The following is a 19918-nucleotide window of genomic DNA, read 5'->3' as shown; positions in this document are numbered from 1 at the left end:
TTTGTGTTGCCTGCAAAGCTTAATGACATGTACAGATGGCTTTGTCCATTGCCTGTCCATCCATCCAACCCTAAAACTTGTAACTGTAAGAGACAGGACTTTGGTATTTAACATGTATATTCTTTATTTGAGGGCCATTTACCATCTACCATGATTGATGCTGCCATCGCATGTGACACATAGGTATACATTCCTCAGAACACTCGAAAGTTTTAACTACATCCATAACACACTCCTATCCAGTAGTGTTTCACCTTTTCCTATCAATTAGTTACATCTGTTTTTAATACTGTATATGGTCTAATATTTTCACTACTGTCTAATTTTTGCTATTTTCACTGTTAGCCAAAACATGGAATTTAACATGGCAGTAAATCTAAACTAGCTGTAACAATTATATCACAAGAATGTAAATATAGAAATTTAACATGGCAGTAAATCTAAACTAGCTGTCACAATTATATCACAAGGATGTAAATATAGAAATTTAACATGGCAGTAAATCTAAACTAGCTGTAACAATTATATCACAAGGATGAAAATACAGAAATTTAACATGGCAGTAAATCTAAACTAGCTGTCACAATTATATCACAAGGATGTAAATATAGAAATTTAACATGGCAGTAAATCTAAACTAGCTGTAACAATTATATCACAAGGATGTAAATACAGAAATTTAACATGGCAGTAAATCTAAACTAGCTGTCACAATTATATCACAAGGATGTAAATATGGAAATTTATCATGGCAGTAAATCTATCATGGCAGTAAATCTAACCTTAATTGCAATTGGACAAAAAGTCTGTGAAATTAAATCTGGTACATGAAATCTCATTTAAACAAGAAACCGTTAAGATAACCCGAGGAGCAAATTTAGAGCTCTATCCGGTTTAAAGTTTATTCATATATCTGTTGTGTTGATCATTGATATTCAATAGTGTATACAGACAAAACGAATCCCAAATTATGTTAGCCCAATATGAATAAGTGGCCCATGGGCCATATGGCTCAAGTGAGCAGCAATTCCTAGCAATAAATAAGCCTGAGCAAAATTATCATTCTACAAGCAGCTTGGTCAAGAAATTTATTTTCAATGGTAATGACTAAAAAATCATTAATCATTAGACTTGATGACTACAAATTCATTAATTATCATTCATATATGCCCTTTTTGATGGATATGGCCTATCATATTAACAAATTTCATCTAAGGATGCTTCGTGCCAAGTTTTGTTCCTTATACATTCGCATGTAATACTTTGATCCCCTATTATGGCCCCTTCCTAACCCTATGGGTCATGATTTTTACAAACTTGAATCTCCACTTTGTCAGGAAGCTTTCATATAAATTTCAGCTCTTCTGGCCCAGTGGTTCTTGAGAAGATTTTTAAATGACTCCACTCTATTTTTGCATTTTCGTGATTATCTCCCCTTTGAAGGGAACATGAACCTCGATCCATTTGAACAAACTTGAATCCCCTTCACCCTAGGATGCTTTGTGTCAAGTTTAGTTGAAATTGGCCCAGTGGTTCTGGAGAAGAAGATGAAAATGTGAGAAGTTTACGAGGACAACAGCTGAAAATTTCAATCAGAAAAGATCATTTGGGTGCCTTCGACTCAAGTGAGCTAAATTACAAACAAATTCAACAGCTTACATCTATCAGAGTATATATTTCATGACATATTATTCAGGAATACAACATTATACAGTTCGAAACTGACATCTGTGTATTCAATTTCACTGAGAATTCTGACTCTTATGAATCCATTCCCAAATATCTTCCTTCTATGTTCTTTACATTGTGCAACGACATCCTGCCTAAAACGACATTATGTCTAATACGACATCCTGTCTAATATGACATCCTACCTAATACGACATCCTGTCTAATACGACATCCTGTCTAATACGACATCCTGCCTAATACGACATCCTGTCTTATCCAACATAATTTTTTTCTAAGCTTTCAAAAATTACTGGTATGTGAATTTTAAAATCTATAACAGTGAGATCATGGTGGGTTTTTTTTTTTTTTTTAGCTATACGTGTCTTATCAGCAAATCATTAATGAAACAGTTAAACATATATAAGCTGTCCACTTTTAACAGGAAAGATATCAGATATACATATCAATAGGTGCCTAGCTGATAGACATTAAGTGTAACAATACTTGTAGATTCAAATTATCTTATGCGGGTACTTAATATGGTGAAATGATATGTTATATTGCAAGAACCTGAATTAGCTAATGGTCTGTCAATCAAGAGTTTTTACATGTATTTTAAAAACAGAAAAATAAAAGTGAATAAATTTATTTCGCAAGTAGTATTCATATAGGTATAAATTTATTTCATCACATGTACCAGACAAATGACTTGTCAACAGTACCAAAATTTACAAAACATTATTGCAATGGTCAACTTCCAATTCTTGTATGCATTTTAACTTCATGAAGACAAATGTCTATGTGTTGTGATTCGTGACATATTTATACCTTGGTATTATAATAAAGTTTCCATTAGACTGTAGACTGAAACTCACAAAACACTTACATTCTTGCAAGCATGGTACTCAGATTCACCAGAGCTAAATTAATAGTTGATAAAGAGCTACCACACTAAAGTACTTTTAATGCTTGACCTCATCATCAATATTTCAACACTAGGCAACTCCAGTAAATACCATTAGATAGAGTTAATAATAAAAATAAATAGATAAATATATCACTGGTATTTAGAGGGGAAAAGACTAAATGCAGGCTAACTTCCAACATGTTACATGAAATATGATATATTGAATGGACTTCTTTGAAGAAGAATATTTATGCCCAAAATAAAGCATGGTTAACCAACTCCAATCTATTTAAACACCATTCATCAATTAAATAGAGAGATTTTTCCTATAACTTTTGTGAACATAATAAAATATGTGAATTGGGGGTAAAAATCTATATTCTTGATCCCATTACATACACTCAGGCATTTTGGTTTAATACCAGCTGTCATCAGCCCATGACAAAATGTCCAATTCATTGGTGGTAAGAGGTTAATTCAGTGATTTTTAATTAATTTAATATCTTCACAAATGAATCTCTCATTGTCACACCAACTAGAATATTCACTTCAACAAAATATGATTTATTTCACATCTATTAATGATTTCACCTTCAAAATATCAAATCATCACTCTGATTTCCATATTCATTCAAATTATAAAAATAACCTCACTTAAACTTCACACAAGTTCAAATCATTAGCTTACTGCGAGACTTACAAAAATATATTTTTGTCGTTAACGTCTAATATACCTTTCTAGCTACAATAGAATGTTGCATATGTGTATGAATAGAATAAAAAAATATCTATAATAATTAGTCCACCCACATTCATCTCATCCATCAAATCAGACGAGATCAGCCAGGAAAACTCGCAAAGAAGTAATCTTATTCTGTCATAAGTAGGTAATGTTTCTTATAAACAGGTACGACGAGTCTAGCTATATTTCCACATCATTAATCAGTTTTATTAAAACTACCATTATAAATGGGAAGGGGGGGGGGTCCTTAGTATGTCAAGGAATCCCAGTGCAGTGGAGCAGTGGAGAATCGAGTATCGCTGCCACAAAAATGTACCACGATACATTGATATTTTGACAGCTCATTGAAATATAAAGCACAAAATATATTGCAGAAAATTATCATTCCGACATACTGTAACTTATCAGTAATGAATATATTTGTTATATATATATACCTATAACAAGAAACCAATACACTGCAATATATTTATTAAACACATTTTGTATATTATTACCATACAAAATAGATGAACCGCTTTTTTTTTTTATAAATTGTGTGATATAATTTGTTGTTGATACCAAATTATTCGTCGTAATGGGTCCTTTATCAACAAGTCTGGAATTGGTACATAATACGCCCATCACAAGCTTATGTGGTAAGGTAGTATCAACCACCATCAAGCTATATGAAAAATTCTTTTGCATTATATGAGTAAAGGGTCCAGGCTTAAAAACTGTGATAGGAGGTAGTTATAAATCAAAGAGTTCTATGTGTAAAATATTTTCCCAAAAATTGTTTAAGATTAAGGACTTGTAATTTTTTTCAAACATCAAAGAAAATTAGACCATTGTTGAGAATCAAAATCTTTGCAATACGCACATCTACAATTTGTTTACAAAGGCCCTTATAAACTTTAAAACTGTGAGAGGAGTTAAATGGACAAACCATGTATCAACTTTATAATATTTCACGGCGGGTGTGACCGGTCGACAGGGGATCGATCGATGCTAATACTCCTCCTAGGCACCAGATTCCACCTCTGGTATATTCAGGGGTCCGTGTTTGCCCAACTCTCTATTTTATGTTCCTTATAGGAGTTATGAGATTGATCACTGTTTGTTATTATCGCCTTACTGAAAACTGATGAAGTTCATCAACCTGGAATTTTTCAAAATTGAAGAAAATCAAAATTGTTGCAAAATTCAGCCATCTTTAATATATACACATACAAACACTGTAAAATAAGAAGGTCCTCACTTGAAAACTGCATGGGAAGAGCAAGATGGACAAATCATGTAGTCTCTATGTAATATTTCCTCAAAAGTGATTAAATTCCTGTAATTTTCTCAAAAATTGAAGAAATCAAAATCCCTACTAAATGCAAATCTTCAACACACATACAAACATTTCATAAAATAAGGAGATCCTCACTTGAAAACTGTGGGTGTTATATGGAAAGATTATGTACTGCCACATAGCATTAAATTTTAAAGAAAGGGGCAAAACTCCAGCAAGAGAGGTCAAAATGGATCAAAATGGCAACATGATTTATTGAATGACCCACGATAAAGCTGAACAGCAAGTTTAAGCTTGATTTATGTGAAAGAGAAATGGAAAACCATGAACAGACAGACAGAATGTAAAGATGGATGGGTGGACAGAAGGTAGACATTGGTGCACAATAATACATGCCGTCTAAAGACAAAGATAAAGTGTTTAAATGACTATTGACAACACTTTACAAAAGATGTCAGCAGAATCATCAAGTTCTTCACATGCCTAGCAAAAAGACTAAAAGCAAAATCCAGGGTCACTTCGGATAAAAAAAGCATGAAAATGTTGTCTCTCATTTTGGCAAACTTGGAAGAAAACTGACATTGAGTCAGAAAGGGCCCAGCAATGAATCTTTTAATACAAAACAGTTGAAGTCCCATAACTTTAATGACAAAACTAATAAATCTGAAAATTGAAAGGGGTCTTCCTCATCCAAGCATTACCTTTAAATTCTATGAAAATTTCAAGTTATTGCATGCCATATATAGAAAGTACTGACTGACGGACAGACAGATGGGCAGTGATTACTATAGGGCACCTGCCAAATGGTGGGGCCCTAATTACATTTTAAGCTGATCAATAGTAAGAAGCATTGATTAAATTTGTACATTTTCTTAAAGCAATATAATCACATCGACACAATCACGATATACCATATAGTGGGTTTTGTCCACGGCTCTAAAATTTGACTATCTGCTGGCGCAAAGGTGTGCTAATAATTTTAGAAAAATAAATTTTGGTGGACAAGGAAGATTGATCTCTCCTACAAATACCTAAGTCACAATTGGGTGTATATTTGGCGAGTGAAATTTTGGTGGAAAGCTAATCTCACCGCTAAAATAATCAAATTGATCACCTTGCTATACGTTAGTTGTAGTATCACAACATATTGCAATACATCTCAACCGTATCATTACACCCTTAAGTAAAACACCCCTAATAAATTATCCAGTCTTTACAGTCAGAAAGAATGTGTTTTATTATTGGTTATTGCAGATTCAAATCTTACTTACTAATAAACAACATTGCCGAGGTGGCCTTAGAGGTTAGAGCGTTTGCCCCGCATGTGGAAGGCCGGGGTTCGAATCCCGGCTGCGACAGACTCAAGTCGTTAAAACAGGTGGTGACAGTTCATCGCCAAACGCTCGGCATGACATGTGAATGTCATGGGTCCTCGGAGATGACCTTAAAAACGGATGTCCCATAGGTGTGGCACGCTAAAGAACCCTCACTGCTCAATGGTCATAAGTGCCCAGCAAAGGCCTAAATTTGAAGCTCTTCACCGGTCTTGGTGACGTCTCCATATGAGTGAAAAATTCTTGAGACGTTTAAGCAAGATCATACAATCAATCAACTAATAAACAAGGAGAGGAAATATTGACCATAATGTAATTTCCAACTATTGGTATGTATAAAAAGTAACACTTTGTTTGGGAATACCTCAAAAGGTCTAAGGAATAGTGAAACCTGTCTAATCTGACATGTTCTGAGAGACGAATTTTGTGTCAGGTAATGGACAGGATATCAAATAGCACAGCGTAAAGAACACAGAAAAAGATAATTAAGAAGGAAACTAGGGTAGGAATTACACAATGGAATAAAACACACAGGTGTCCGATTATACAGGTGTAACTATACAAGGAATATACATGTATATAATACTGGTATTGCTAAATGTGAAATCTGATCAGTATTAGATATATGCTGCATGCAGTTCTGTTTGAACAAATATCAGACAGTTTGAGGCCTTTTTGGTTAAAAAACTGATATTTTTTTCCATAGAAAACTGTATGAGGCATATATTGTATCTAAAATGTTGCCCTTTGAATTTCATTTCTTGATTTGTTAATTTACCTGAGATACACCGATTCTAAAGGATATTAGTACTGTGACAGTCTGATATTACAATTAATATATCAGACTGCTTGCTCACTAAAATCAGACGGCCAAAGGTAACTTCTTACACTGAATAAACAAAAGAATGACATCACAGCAATGTTTTAAGTAATCATATTTGTTACAAAGCTTTATTTAAAAGTTTTAGTAACAGTGCGGTGAACAGATGGTAGCAAATCAATGTCGATCCCATGCTTTCCCTGAATGTACTCAGTGGTGATGGGTGGGTATACAAGATTAAATATCAAAACATGTTAGCAATGTACATATCAACTGATTTGATTGATTTTATACCGTTTAACGTCCCACTTGAGAATTTTTCACTCCATCCCTCTTGAGAATTTTTCACTCATATGGAGATGTCACCATTGCTGGTGAGGGGCTGCAAAATTTAAGCCTATGCTCGGTGCTTACGGCCTTTGAGCAGGGAGGGATCTTTAACATGCCACACCTGCTGTGACACCGGGCCTTGGTTTTGGCAGTTTCATCCGAAGGACCGCCCCATTTAATTGCCTCTTATGACAAGCAAGGAGCACTGAAGATTTATTCTAACCCGGATCCCCATGGGAACATACAAACTGAATTAAGACACCATACCAACTGAATTATGTCACACATCAATAAGGAGGGATTATGTCACACGTCAATAAGCAGTGTCACACATCAATAAGCAGTGTCACACATCAATAAGCAGGGATTACGTCACACATCAATAAGGAGGGATTATGTCACACATACATCAATAAGCAGGGATTACGTCATACATCAATAAGGAGGGATTACGTCATACATCAATAAGCAGGGATTACGTCATACATCAATAAGCAGGGATTACGTCATACATCAATAAGCAGGGATTACGTCACACATCAATAAGCAGTGTCACACATCAATAAGCAGTGTCACACATCAATAAGCAGTGTCACAAATCAATAAGCAGTGTCACACATCAATAAGCAGGGATTACGTCACATATCAATAAGCAGGGATTACGTCACACATCAATAAGCAGTGTCACACATCAATAAGCAGTGTCACACATCAATAAGCAGTGTCACAAATCAATAAGCAGTGTCACACATCAATAAGCAGGGATTACGTCACATATCAATAAGCAGGGATTACGTCACACATCAATAAGCAGTGTCACACATCAATAAGCAGTGTCACAAATCAATAAGCAGTGTCACACATCAATAAGCAGGGATTACGTCACACATCAATAAGCAGGGATTACATCATACATCAATAAGCAGGGAATCTGCTTACATCACACATCAATAAGCAGGGATTAAGTCACACATCAATAAATAGGGATTGCATCACACATCAATAAGCAGGGATTAAGTCACACATCAAAAAGCAGGGATTAAGTCACACATCAATAAGCAGGGATTAAGCCCCAAATCAATAAGCAGTGTCACACATCAATAAGCAGGGATTATGTCACACATCAATAAGCAGGGATTATGTCATACATCAATAAGCAGGGATTACATCACACATCAATAAGCAGGGATTATGTCACACATCAATAAGCAGGGATTATGTCACACATCAATAAGCAGGGTATGCCACCACATATGATGCAGCTAGGATATACCAAATAAATCTAGCTGCCACCAAATCAATAACCTTTTGTGAATACAGTATTACAAAAGCCAAAATATAGTATAAAAGTACTTGATCATTTAACAAACCATCAATTCATGAAGACTTTTGGACATTTATAGTTCTTACAAAGAAGACTACTGGCTGGGGAACAGTTAAGATGTGGTAGAAAGGTTAAGGTTGACACATTATTGACACAGTATGTCTCCAGGCACTGACATTCTATTCATATGTGGGAGTGTTCCTCTGCATGCCTAATCACGGGAGCTTTAAATATTTCATCATAAGTATATTTAAAAGTCGGAAAGTACACTTACTACCATCATCAAGACACCTACAAACACAGCCAAAATCTACCCAAAGTTAGAAGTTTAAAAAAAAAAATGTACATTTAACAAAATTATATGTCCCTTACAAATATATGAATCTCATATTCAAAAGTACATTGTCGATTTATCTGTAACAGGTTAAGCATATTTAATCTTTGATTAACAAACAGTAGTACCGTTGCACTTTTACATGCTTTTAAGCAACGATTATATATGTTAATTTATAACATCCACCTGTAACAGATTTAGGTGGAACTCGGATCTGACATTCAAAATGTTTGAATTAAGTTTGCCTTTCATTGTACATGCTAATATTTTGTGACTCTTGTTTGATTTGTATGACAGGTGTAAGTAACTGCAAGTGCCAGAATACAAAAAATGGATTTTTAAAAGTCTGGATGTGACCTAGAAAATGTGGATACTGCTTTTCAGAATTAGAATTTAATTGACTATCATATATCTATGCTACATATCCGGTATGTTTCATATGTAAATTAAGAACAACATTATATACAAAGTATTGAAGTGCACAAAGCTTTTCTGCAAGATAACAGCATGGACAGGTCTTCTGCTTTCTCAGAGTGAGCTCTTCATTAAGCATCAATATGACACAAATGTCCCTGCCCAGAAGCAAAGTTTTGTTTTTGATTTGTTTAACGTCCCTTCGAAAAAAAATCACTAATATTTAGACATCATTAGCTGTTCAGATCAAGTACCACAAATCTAGACCTATGGATGGCACTCAGGCCTGTAGCAGTGGGGGTTCTTTATCATACCAACACCTGATATAACACCAGACCTCAGATTTCAGAGTCTGCATGACTCTCACCTTTAAATGCTGAGTGGTTGGTGAAGGAGGAGTCACCACTTACTTTTACCACTATGTCATAGGTTTAACACGACCAAGGCACCAACAAGACTTGAACCCATGACCTCCTGATCAAGAAGCCTATGTATATATTTTGTGTCATTTTCAGAGAGAGAGAGAGAGAGAGAGAGAGAGAGAGAGAGAGAGAGAGAAAGAAAGAAAGAGAGAGAGAGAGAGAGAATCATCAATAATAATTGCACCATAAACTTTAAGACATTTTGAGTTCAGGTAATATTGCACACCAAAAGTCAACTCTGAATATTTACAAGTATAGCAAAATAAAGTCTAGAAAACTATGAACTCTTAAGTGATTTTCAAAATTCTAGGGGCATGAATCCACTGTAAATTAGTTCATTAGAGTGAAACTTGGAACTTGATCTGAAACTCGTCAATAAGTACACACCAAATATCAGCTCAGTATCTACAATGAAAGCAAAAAGAAGTCCTGTGAACAACAATGAAAAGTTCTGTAAACTACAGTGAAAAGAATCCTATAAACTACAGCAAAAAGAAGTCCTGTGAACTACAGAAAAAAGAAGTCCTGTAAACTACAGAAAAAAGAAGTCCTGTAAACTACAGTGAAAAGAAGTCCTGTAATTAAACTACAGCGAAAAGAAGTCCTGTAAACTACAGCGAAAAGAAGTCATGTAATTAAACTACAGCGAAAAGAAGTCCTGTAAACTACAGCGAAAAAAAGTCCTGTAAACTACAGTGAAAAGAAGTCCTGTAATTAAACTACAGCGAAAAGAAGTCCTGTAAACTACAGCGAAAAGAAGTCCTGTAAACTTCAGTGAAAAGAAGTCCTATAAACTTCAGCGAAAAGAAGTCCTATAAACTACAGCGAAAAGAAGTCCTATAAACTTCAGCGAAAAGAAGTCCTGTAAACTACAGTGAATGAAGTCCTATAAACTACAACTGCCCTTTTATGATAGGAGCATAAAAATTGATTTACACATCACAGACCAGAATTATTTTCTTTAAGGATGTATGCTACACAAGAGAAATTTGATATGGATGAAAAGTGGAGGATATGTACAACAATATTTTGAAATTGAAAACTTTCAAATTTACTTTGTTTATATAGTCAAAAAATGCAGTTTTAGTAGGAAGCAATCTGAAGAAAAAAAACTTAAAACCCCTGCTGGACTCGAACACATGATCTTACAGTTCAGCAGCTGACATGCTTTTTTTCTTCAGCTAACCTACTGAGCTATTTATATTTTCATCCATGTTTTAAAAGGAAGTCAGTCATTATGATGATGTAGAGTAACTCCTTAACAAGTAAACATGGAATTTGACTCCACATGTTACAATCCTATTTATGATAGACAGATCCGATAGATCATCAGACTACACCTGTAGAGCTTTCACAGGTTGTGTCACATATGAAGCAGAAAATGTGACAACTTGTCCACTCCAATTTGCCTTTCAGTGATTCTATATATATATATATCACAGAAAATTACTGGAGTTTTCAAATCTTGTGCACAGTGTTATACAGGAAGGTGTTGTTGGGGTAGGGTGGGGGTACTTGTAAGACAGCAGTGTTATACAGGAAGGTGTTGTTGTTGGGGTAGGGTGGGGACAGGAAGGTGTTGTTGTTGGGGTAGGGTGGGGACAGGAAGGTGTTGTTGTTGGGGTAGGGTGGGGGTACTTGTAAGACAGTCATAGCTAGATGGCATCATATCCTAAACCTTTACTTGTGGTTTGAACAAATCATCCCCTATTTCAATTTCCTCACTGACCCTTGTAAATCTTTTTGCAACCAACACGATATAGATAGAGGTCACACACTTGTCTGACCCCCTTTTTCAACCTGTAGCATCAATGTCTTTTTAAAGTTTAAACTGAAGCATGCCCTCTGTGTGACACACACCCCAGAGTCTTACCAGTTTTTTGATAAACTATACATTGACATCTAAATGTACATTCTTTTGATCTCACCACTTTCATTAAATAAACCATTTCTCACAAGATTAAAACATCCTACTACCTGGTGTAAGATCACGCTGGTTGATTCAAAGTCACTCAGTTTCTCTAAGAATGTTAAACCACAAATAATGTTAACTTACTCAGACTCACAGGTGTTGAACAGAGAAACTGTCACTTCCATATCAATTCTTGACCAGACTTAATGGAGAAATGTTTGGGATTGTATTACACATGAATGCAAAGTAAAGGATATGTACAATAAATTGAAAACTCTAAAATTTACTACATGCAATTTGAATAGGAAATAATCAGGGGGGGTGTGTGAGATTTGAACTCAAAACCTAGATAGATTGGTGACCACACTGAGTTAATTAACTTAATTGCACTATAAGTAATGAAATTTGAAACTTAATGAAAAGGATGAGCAATATGTTACTGATATCTATTTTCCTTATATGATTCAAAAGGATCGAAGTCTGGCTGCCACTATGACAGTGTGATACCTGCTGATACCAAACCTCAACTGATAAAAATAAATCACTGCTACTCAGAGTATCACATGGCAGTTACCAATATATATATATATATGATTACCTAAAAGTTCCATTATATGAATGCAATTCCCATATCAAATGACATTCATTTTGATTGGTCCCCCAAACAAACTGGTATCCCCTTTCCCTCCCTGTCACATACAAAAAACCCCAGTTCTATAAGAGTATATGTATGACAAGTGTCCGTGTTCAGCTACAATAAACTGTATCATAAAACACCATGTGTAATGGCTACTGCCCTGGGCAGCCAAAAAGACAAATTTTTACTGTCATAACACTTTGTGATTCACCGAGACACTGTGGTGATTCACAAAGATGGTTTTCATTAAAAGCTGAAGTCAGAAATAAAATCTGAAAAAGAAGAAAGTTATGGGAGCTAGTACAAAATGTATTTCCCTTCTTTCAAAATCACTCAAAATATGAAATTAGTTGTCATCGGATGAAACATTTAAACATTTCGAGGCCAATCCCTCCCACTAACTCACTATGCACTGCTATACCCAAGACATACTACTGAAGGTAGGAAAATCAATATTTAAATTACCTTCCAATACAAAAAAAAAATCAATTTTCCTGGAATGCAATCAAACACACAATCACTATTACAGATGAATTTGGTACACGGATAATTCTGTTTCCATTTACATACGCCTACATACGTATGGATACAAATGTACAAGCAAGTATTTTGCTATTTACTAATTACATGTATAACGAATGAAATATCCACAACACTATATTTTGTTGACATTTACAAGAAAAATAGTATCGTATCTTACCTGCATAAACAAACAAAATAGCATTAATAATATTTTGAATCTCACCACAAATGATGTAAAGTTTCCTAAGAATTAATCCATAGTATGTTCTTTTTTTAACACAGTCACCTGATAGTCCCAGCAAGTCTGGTCACAGTAGCACCTCCTTAGAGACCAGTACACAGGGGGGTCAACTGACACACACTCAGATGTGTATTCCTAATAAAACTCCCATAAACTAGATCTGCTTTGTACAAAACATATAAGCAATCTAAATCATATCACCAAGGCAATAGAGAGGACTGCATGCACACATCTGATCAGGTACAACCTTTTTCAAAAACAACCAAGGGACTCAAAATGCCATTTTGTTTACAACATCATTATACAGTCAAGAAGTAATGCAGACAATGGAAGTAATTACGATTGGAATGTCAACAAATTTACAGTTTACTAATTAAACAAGAACAATATAATAGAGGTGAGAATAATAGAGCTGAGATTCAACAGCAGCCTATCAATTTACAAAACCTCTGACTACCTTTCTCTTTGTGTGGCCACCTTCTAACTGTAAATATCATATTCTTCAAAGTTGCTAAACAGATTCATTTTCATTATCGCATTCAATTAATCTGCATGCAAGTAATTCATTTCTAAAGTACATGCAACACTCAGAAGGAAAAGACAATCCCTGATTTAAAATCAGTATTTACACATATATATCTATGATGAGTATCCATACATGTATGTCTTAATGAATCTGAAATAAACACTGGTAATGAACTTTGTTAAAATTTGAAAAGGTTCGAACCTGAGTTTTGTGGTATTGTCAGTTTGTTCGGAGAAGGAAGAGCAGTGAATTACAAGAAGAAAAATAGGTGTCATCATTGTCATAGTGAGCTATTTAGTGTTTAAACTTAACCTTTTTGCTCAGAAAATCTACTTTTGCTTTATTTGCATCAACTACTTTTGTCTGCTGGTGTCAACACAAATCAATCGATGGACACACATGCCTTGTAAGAATATAGATATATAAATTTGTAGATTGAAAATAATGACCTCTTTGCAGTTAACATATATAAAAATTTGAACATCATACATATGGAAATTTAGAGTTCAAAAGAACACATTAGGAGTACTGTCAGTTTTAAAAATTGTATACAAGTTGCAATGTCTTTTCTCAAAATTTAAGATTAAATACAAAGAAGTAGGGGTTATAGATCAAATTTGTAAATTACTTGCCTTGAGAAACCAATACAAACTCCTGTTACAGTAGTTAAATGTTTAGAGAAATTGCAGAAAGTGATATCTTTTGTAACGTCATAGAAACAATTGTAAACAACCAATGAAATTGAATCCTAAATATTTTCAATAGGCATTAAGGTAGCTCATTACACTAAAAGTTTATTTAATGGTTCATTAAAACACCTCTTATGAAGTATGATTTCACCATCGAAAGAGTGATACAATTAAGCTCTCAATTATCTTATATGAATTTTTTGTGATTTTCCCGGAATGATAAAAAAGGTGTTTTGTTTGCAAATAAAAGATTCTAGAGTCCAAATTTCGCTGTGATTTGGTACATGACACAAATATCTAATAAAACATGCCTATAAGATTCAGATATAAACGTTCTAATTTTTAAGAAAATAATATGAAAATTGAAAACATTATTTGTTAAGATCTTTTACATCTATAGATAAAATCTTCTAAAAACATGTCAGAAAAGAGATATATCAGAGAAATATATTATAAAAAGAAACTGAAACAAAATGACCAAATTTCGGATATAATCACTAATATCACTTTATTCAAACGAGAAGAAAAGTACCGATCCCGATCAAAATTGACAGAAATTACTAAAATAATCATATTTTGTTGCTAACTGTATGCACTGTTCATCAAGAAATTAGTTTCCTTTATGAATTCATTTAATTTGTAAACCATTTTACATCAAGGGAATGTAGTTTTTCGATTATGATGTTCTATATGACTATTTTTTTTATAATTCCAAGCGAGCTTGGTTCAAATTTGAAAAATCGTAATATTTAAGAATTTTGACCATTTCATTTCAATTTCTTTTTAAAATCTATTTCTTTAAGAATTATCTTTTTTCTGATTGACGTGTTTTTTGATGATTTTATTCGTAGATTTAAAAAATATGAGCAAATAAAATTTGAATTTTCATAAAAAATTTTATTAAAAAAGTTAGAACGTCTATCTGAGTCGTTTTCTTAGGTATTCATATTATGCATCAAATCACAGCAAAATTTAGACTCTAGCGTACCTTATTTGCAAACAAAGCACCTTTTTATCATTCCGGGATAAATCACAAAAAAATCATATAAAATACTTGAGAGCTTGTATCACTCTTTTGATGGTGAAATCATACTTCATATAGGTGTTTTAACGAGCAATTAAATAAAAATTTAATGTAACAAGCTACCATAATAGTTTTTTTTTTTACTTTGTGTTAACTAGAAGTTTAGAAGTTTCAATCAATCTAATATTCAATGGGACTGAAGTATGTACATAATGTACTGGATTATATATAATTCTTTAAACCTACGGCAAATGGAATCAATCCTCCAGTCCAATACTAACCAGTTCAATGTGGCTGTGAGACTAAGTGCTGGTGACATTTGATAAAGTGCTTTACAAGAAATTCCAAGGGTCTAGGTCATACTAACAGCTGTTAGGCAGACCAGCTGTCAATATCTAAAGCAGAATGAACTAAGCCAAAAATGAAAGTTCATACAACAAAACCAAAAAACTTAGGGTATTCAATAGCTATGTCCTATCATCATATCACCCTTACTCTTTTGGTGAGAATGTTGGAGGATGACTGACAGAGATGTAATTGAAAAATCTAAGAACAATTTCTGATAAAGAACAATTGAAGCAATTAATCATTATAGATAGAATTCTACTGAGAAGCCAATGGAAATGGGTTGCTCATGATTTAAACATTGACAACACTTCCAATAACAAAAACAGCTCATGATTGGGCACCTGAAGAACAGAAGAGGCACGGGGTTGCACAACAGAGGCACCTGAAGAGAAGACTCAGAGCTGCACAACAGAGGCACCTGAAGAGAAATGGAGGCAGGTCCAAGAAGATACAGAGGTGCACAAGAGAGGAAGAATTCAAATATCAGAAACATTTTGGTACAGGCATCGTAGAAAAACAGCCAACAGAGGAGGAGATCCTACATTGCTGTTCTACAAGCCAAATAATAATGGACAGTAAGTAAATTGTATATTACACATCTACCCTAGAAACTTCTTGGTAACAGATTCAAACTCACTACAAGCAATACTTCAAATTCATTTACACTGTCATACATGTACTGTAGTACATCACCCATGGCTAGGCTGGAAATGCTTTCCTCAGTGAAGATGTTCAGGTAGATCAAATTACCATAGTTGAAAATACACATTACCATAGTCACTATTGCTTAAGAAAAATTACACTAGATATATATTTCGAATTCATAAAACTGCTTGATTACCATTACAGCATGTGTTTATAGTTTGTTCCATCAGTTAATTAAACCGTCTTAGAAAGCACCATACATCTCCACTTCACTCTCCTCAAATTCATCAATATACATACTATCATCAAATATATATAAAATAAGTAATGAATGTTATCACCTGATCATCAGAACATCAAACAGCGACAATACAGTACACCATACCTATATTATAATACTGCGGCAGAATTTCATGACATGGGCGAGCACCATGCTTTGTGACAGAACTAAATTTTTAACTTCAGTAATATAAAGTGTCAATAGAAAACATTTTAGAGAATGGTGACCTCGTTCAGCTTTGATCAACGACGAGTAAGATCGGTTACGGTATATCTGCAGAGGAAATCGGGAAGGGCACTAAAATCAACATTTCATGTATTCCCGACAGTTGAGAATCTCGATAAGGCTAAATAGAGCAGATTAAAAATTTTCTTTCTATATATTCAATTATACCCTATCAATCGAGAAAAAATCCCACTTACCTCTTCAAAATATAGTCTTGATAGTGCATTTGTTTATGATAATTTAATAATTTTACACCCACGCAAGATAAGTAGGTTAGCAGTAGTTTCGTATTTTACCACTTTCACTTTGCTCCTATTTGCGTTTTCTTTGGAGTCATATTTTAAATAAGGTTATGTAAATTATTTACAAATATTTCGGTTTCAATTTTTGTTGTATAAAAAAAAATAATTAGTAAATGTACATTTTTGTGTATTCTCTGTCGATTACATATCTTATGGAGGCCTATGCGGGAAATCTACATGCAAAGTTCGTATGCCATGACAAAAGTGAGAAAAGGTATGGAATGTTCATTTAATTTATTTATTTATCAATCTTTTGTTAAACAACAAGCATTCATATGAATTTTCAACAAACAAGTTGAGTTCTTCAAACAGTTACACACACACACACACACTGGTTTTTTAAAGGCTAAACACAGGGGCTCGTCACGAATTGACCCTCTCTATTCTATATTTATGTGTAAATATAGAATAGACGATGTCAAATTTTATTAAGACAAAAATTTCGTGACGAGCCCCTGTGGGCTAAATCCATATTGCATCCATTTCGAGCATTTGTCGAGTAGGCCATGACAAAATAAGAAAACATAAGGTTTCCTAAATAAAACAATAACATCCTTCTAATTCAAGATTAGATAATGTTATTGTAAGTAGAAAGACATACAGATATGTAGATATCATTGTGCTAATTCATTGAATAAAATTAATTACTACAGTGTTCATTTAAGAATGGTAGCTCTGGACCAAAGTTTTGAACTGTTTCAGAGAGGTTGAAATGACGGCTGAATTTAGTAGCGAGTTAACCCCCCCCCCCCCCCCCCCCCAATATACACCTATCTGTACAAGTGAAGACGTCAGTCCAAATATATCCAGCCTAACCGAATCTCAATCGAGATTAAGGTGTGTTGTGCACAACGACATGGTTAGATATTTCACAAATCATGGTTAAGATCGAGAGATGTTTCGTCAACCTTTCTTGAAAGTGGTTGCCAGTTAAAATGTTCGAGCATAGAGGAGACACTTGATGTCGGTTTGCTACATATTAAACAGACAGCACGCCAAGTTTGACATTTTCTCAAAAGAGAATATGTAGCGCCCCTATCTAGGGCCGATAACTATGACGAAACTATGTTAATGGAAAGTGCTATATGCAAGACTCTTAGTGAGTTCCTGTTTTCTGTTTTGATTCTTTTTCAAGAATACCTTGATTATGTTCGGCAATCATCGTTCCCCATGTCCTTGTATACGACGCAATGGCGGTTTATACGAAACGCTCATTGTAGGTATGCTCTCAAACAATATTCCCTTGTTTATTCTGCTGAATTTTTCTTCAGATCTTGGGAATTATATATTAGTTATAATGATAGGTATCATACAGTGCATAATTGGATAGTTGAAAAAAACACTGTCAGTTACAGATTGTATTATTTTAATGTGAGCAGATCTGTAAAGGATGCAGTCATCAGCTAATAAGGAGAGTTTTTGATTGTACACAGGCTGGAAGGTCATTAATAAAGAAGGAGGAGGGTAACATAGGTTTATCTTGCTGCTCAGTTCCATTGAGAATTGAATAAAATACATAATATATTGTTCAAATTAATGAAGATTAAAAAAAAACAATACAGGCCTAAGTACTGACCCTTTGGACACTGCTGATTACGGGCACGTGGTAAGATGTCTTATCTTCAAGGGCACCCATTGCAGCCTGTTACTAAGGAAAACTGAGGCCCACTTTTAGATGTTACCCTTTCCTTTAAAATTGTTTAGTTTTCTTACTAGTGTACGACGAGTTACCTTCTCAAAGGATTTAGAAGACTTTAGGATAATCAGTTTGTATCTGAACGAAGGTTACCCAGAGAGTCAGTACAGTCTACTCCACTTATTTTGAAGTCGCTTATTCTGAACTATCTGTTATATTGAAGTAAAATAAATCCCCAGTAGCATTATCTATGTAGTTCAACATCAATTATATTGAACCTTAGATATAATGAACAATTCAGTTCGGCCCCTGATTTCAATATATCCGGAGTAGACTGTAGTTGGGTTTCGTAGCTCCTTTTTGCTCGGAACTCATTCTAGCAATCATCCAATGAAAAGGTGAAGATAACGAACAGTGATCAATCTCATAACTCCTATCAAGACTACACAATTAAGAGTTGGACAAAAACGGACCCCTAGACATACCAGACATGGGATCAGATGCCTAGCAGGAGTAAGCATCTTCTGTCGTGAGTGACACTAATGTAGGTCAAAGTGATCTAGATGATTTAGGATGTTGTTTGCTATAATATACTCAAGGGGCTTACTGTATACAGCATACACAAGTTATAGATACAGGTCTATCATTGCTAGCCAAATATTCCTCACCCATTTTGAATGTTGATATGACATTGGCTTGGCGCCAGTCAGTAGGAACATTCCCCCAGGAAAGTGATTTATTGTTGGCCAAGTGTGGTGATATTTCGGTTGCAAATGGCTTGAGGATACGGGCTGGGAGTTTGACAGGCCTTATTTTTGGTCAAGGTTTTTCAGAAGTTTTTCCAAGCCATGCGATATTACAAATGTCCCTGTCATAGAGGGATAATTATCCGATGAGGTGGGTTTTCATTGGGATTCTCTGGAGTGATTTTGTTTGTTTAATACATCGACTTTTTGTTTGGTATCAGTATGTCCTCGGGTCTCAAAGGGCTACTCCTGAGTTATCTTTTCTTAGTACAGTGTATTTCTGTTATAGATCCAGAATTTCTTTTGTTTTTTGATGTGTTCCTGTGTTTTCTTCATAACAGATTATATTTTTTGAATATGTCCAGTAAGCTTTACGCGTTTGTTTCTGGATTAGATGTTTGATTTCTTTATATTTTTGCTTCATTTCGTTTTAAGTTGTTTATTGTTTTTTTTTTGTTTGTTAGTATCTATTCATTCATAATGTTTAATACTTTATACTTGGAATAATTCATGACGATGTTTAATGAATGCTGTGCATTTGGAATAATTCCACACGATGTTTAATACTGTACATTTGGATTATTCCAGATGATGTTGATATATTCTGT

The 19918-nt window shown here is 34.3% G+C and overlaps 1 protein-coding gene across 1 annotated transcript in view; it reads right to left on the bottom strand.

Annotated features, from left to right (window-relative positions):
• LOC125680271 (uncharacterized) overlaps nucleotides 1-16912 on the bottom strand; it is a 33718-nt gene extending 16806 nt beyond the window's left edge. Inside the window, exon 1 of the mRNA XM_048919721.2 lies at nucleotides 16824-16912. The gene's annotated coding sequence lies outside the window, so the exon portion shown is untranslated. The remainder of the gene's footprint in view (nucleotides 1-16823) is intronic.
• Between the last annotated feature and the right edge of the window lie 3006 nt (nucleotides 16913-19918).

The sequence above is a fragment of the Ostrea edulis genome, chromosome 2 (assembly GCF_947568905.1).
Source record: "Ostrea edulis chromosome 2, xbOstEdul1.1, whole genome shotgun sequence".
Taxonomy (NCBI): domain Eukaryota; kingdom Metazoa; phylum Mollusca; class Bivalvia; order Ostreida; family Ostreidae; genus Ostrea; species Ostrea edulis.
This window is presented reverse-complemented; position numbering and strand designations above follow the sequence as displayed.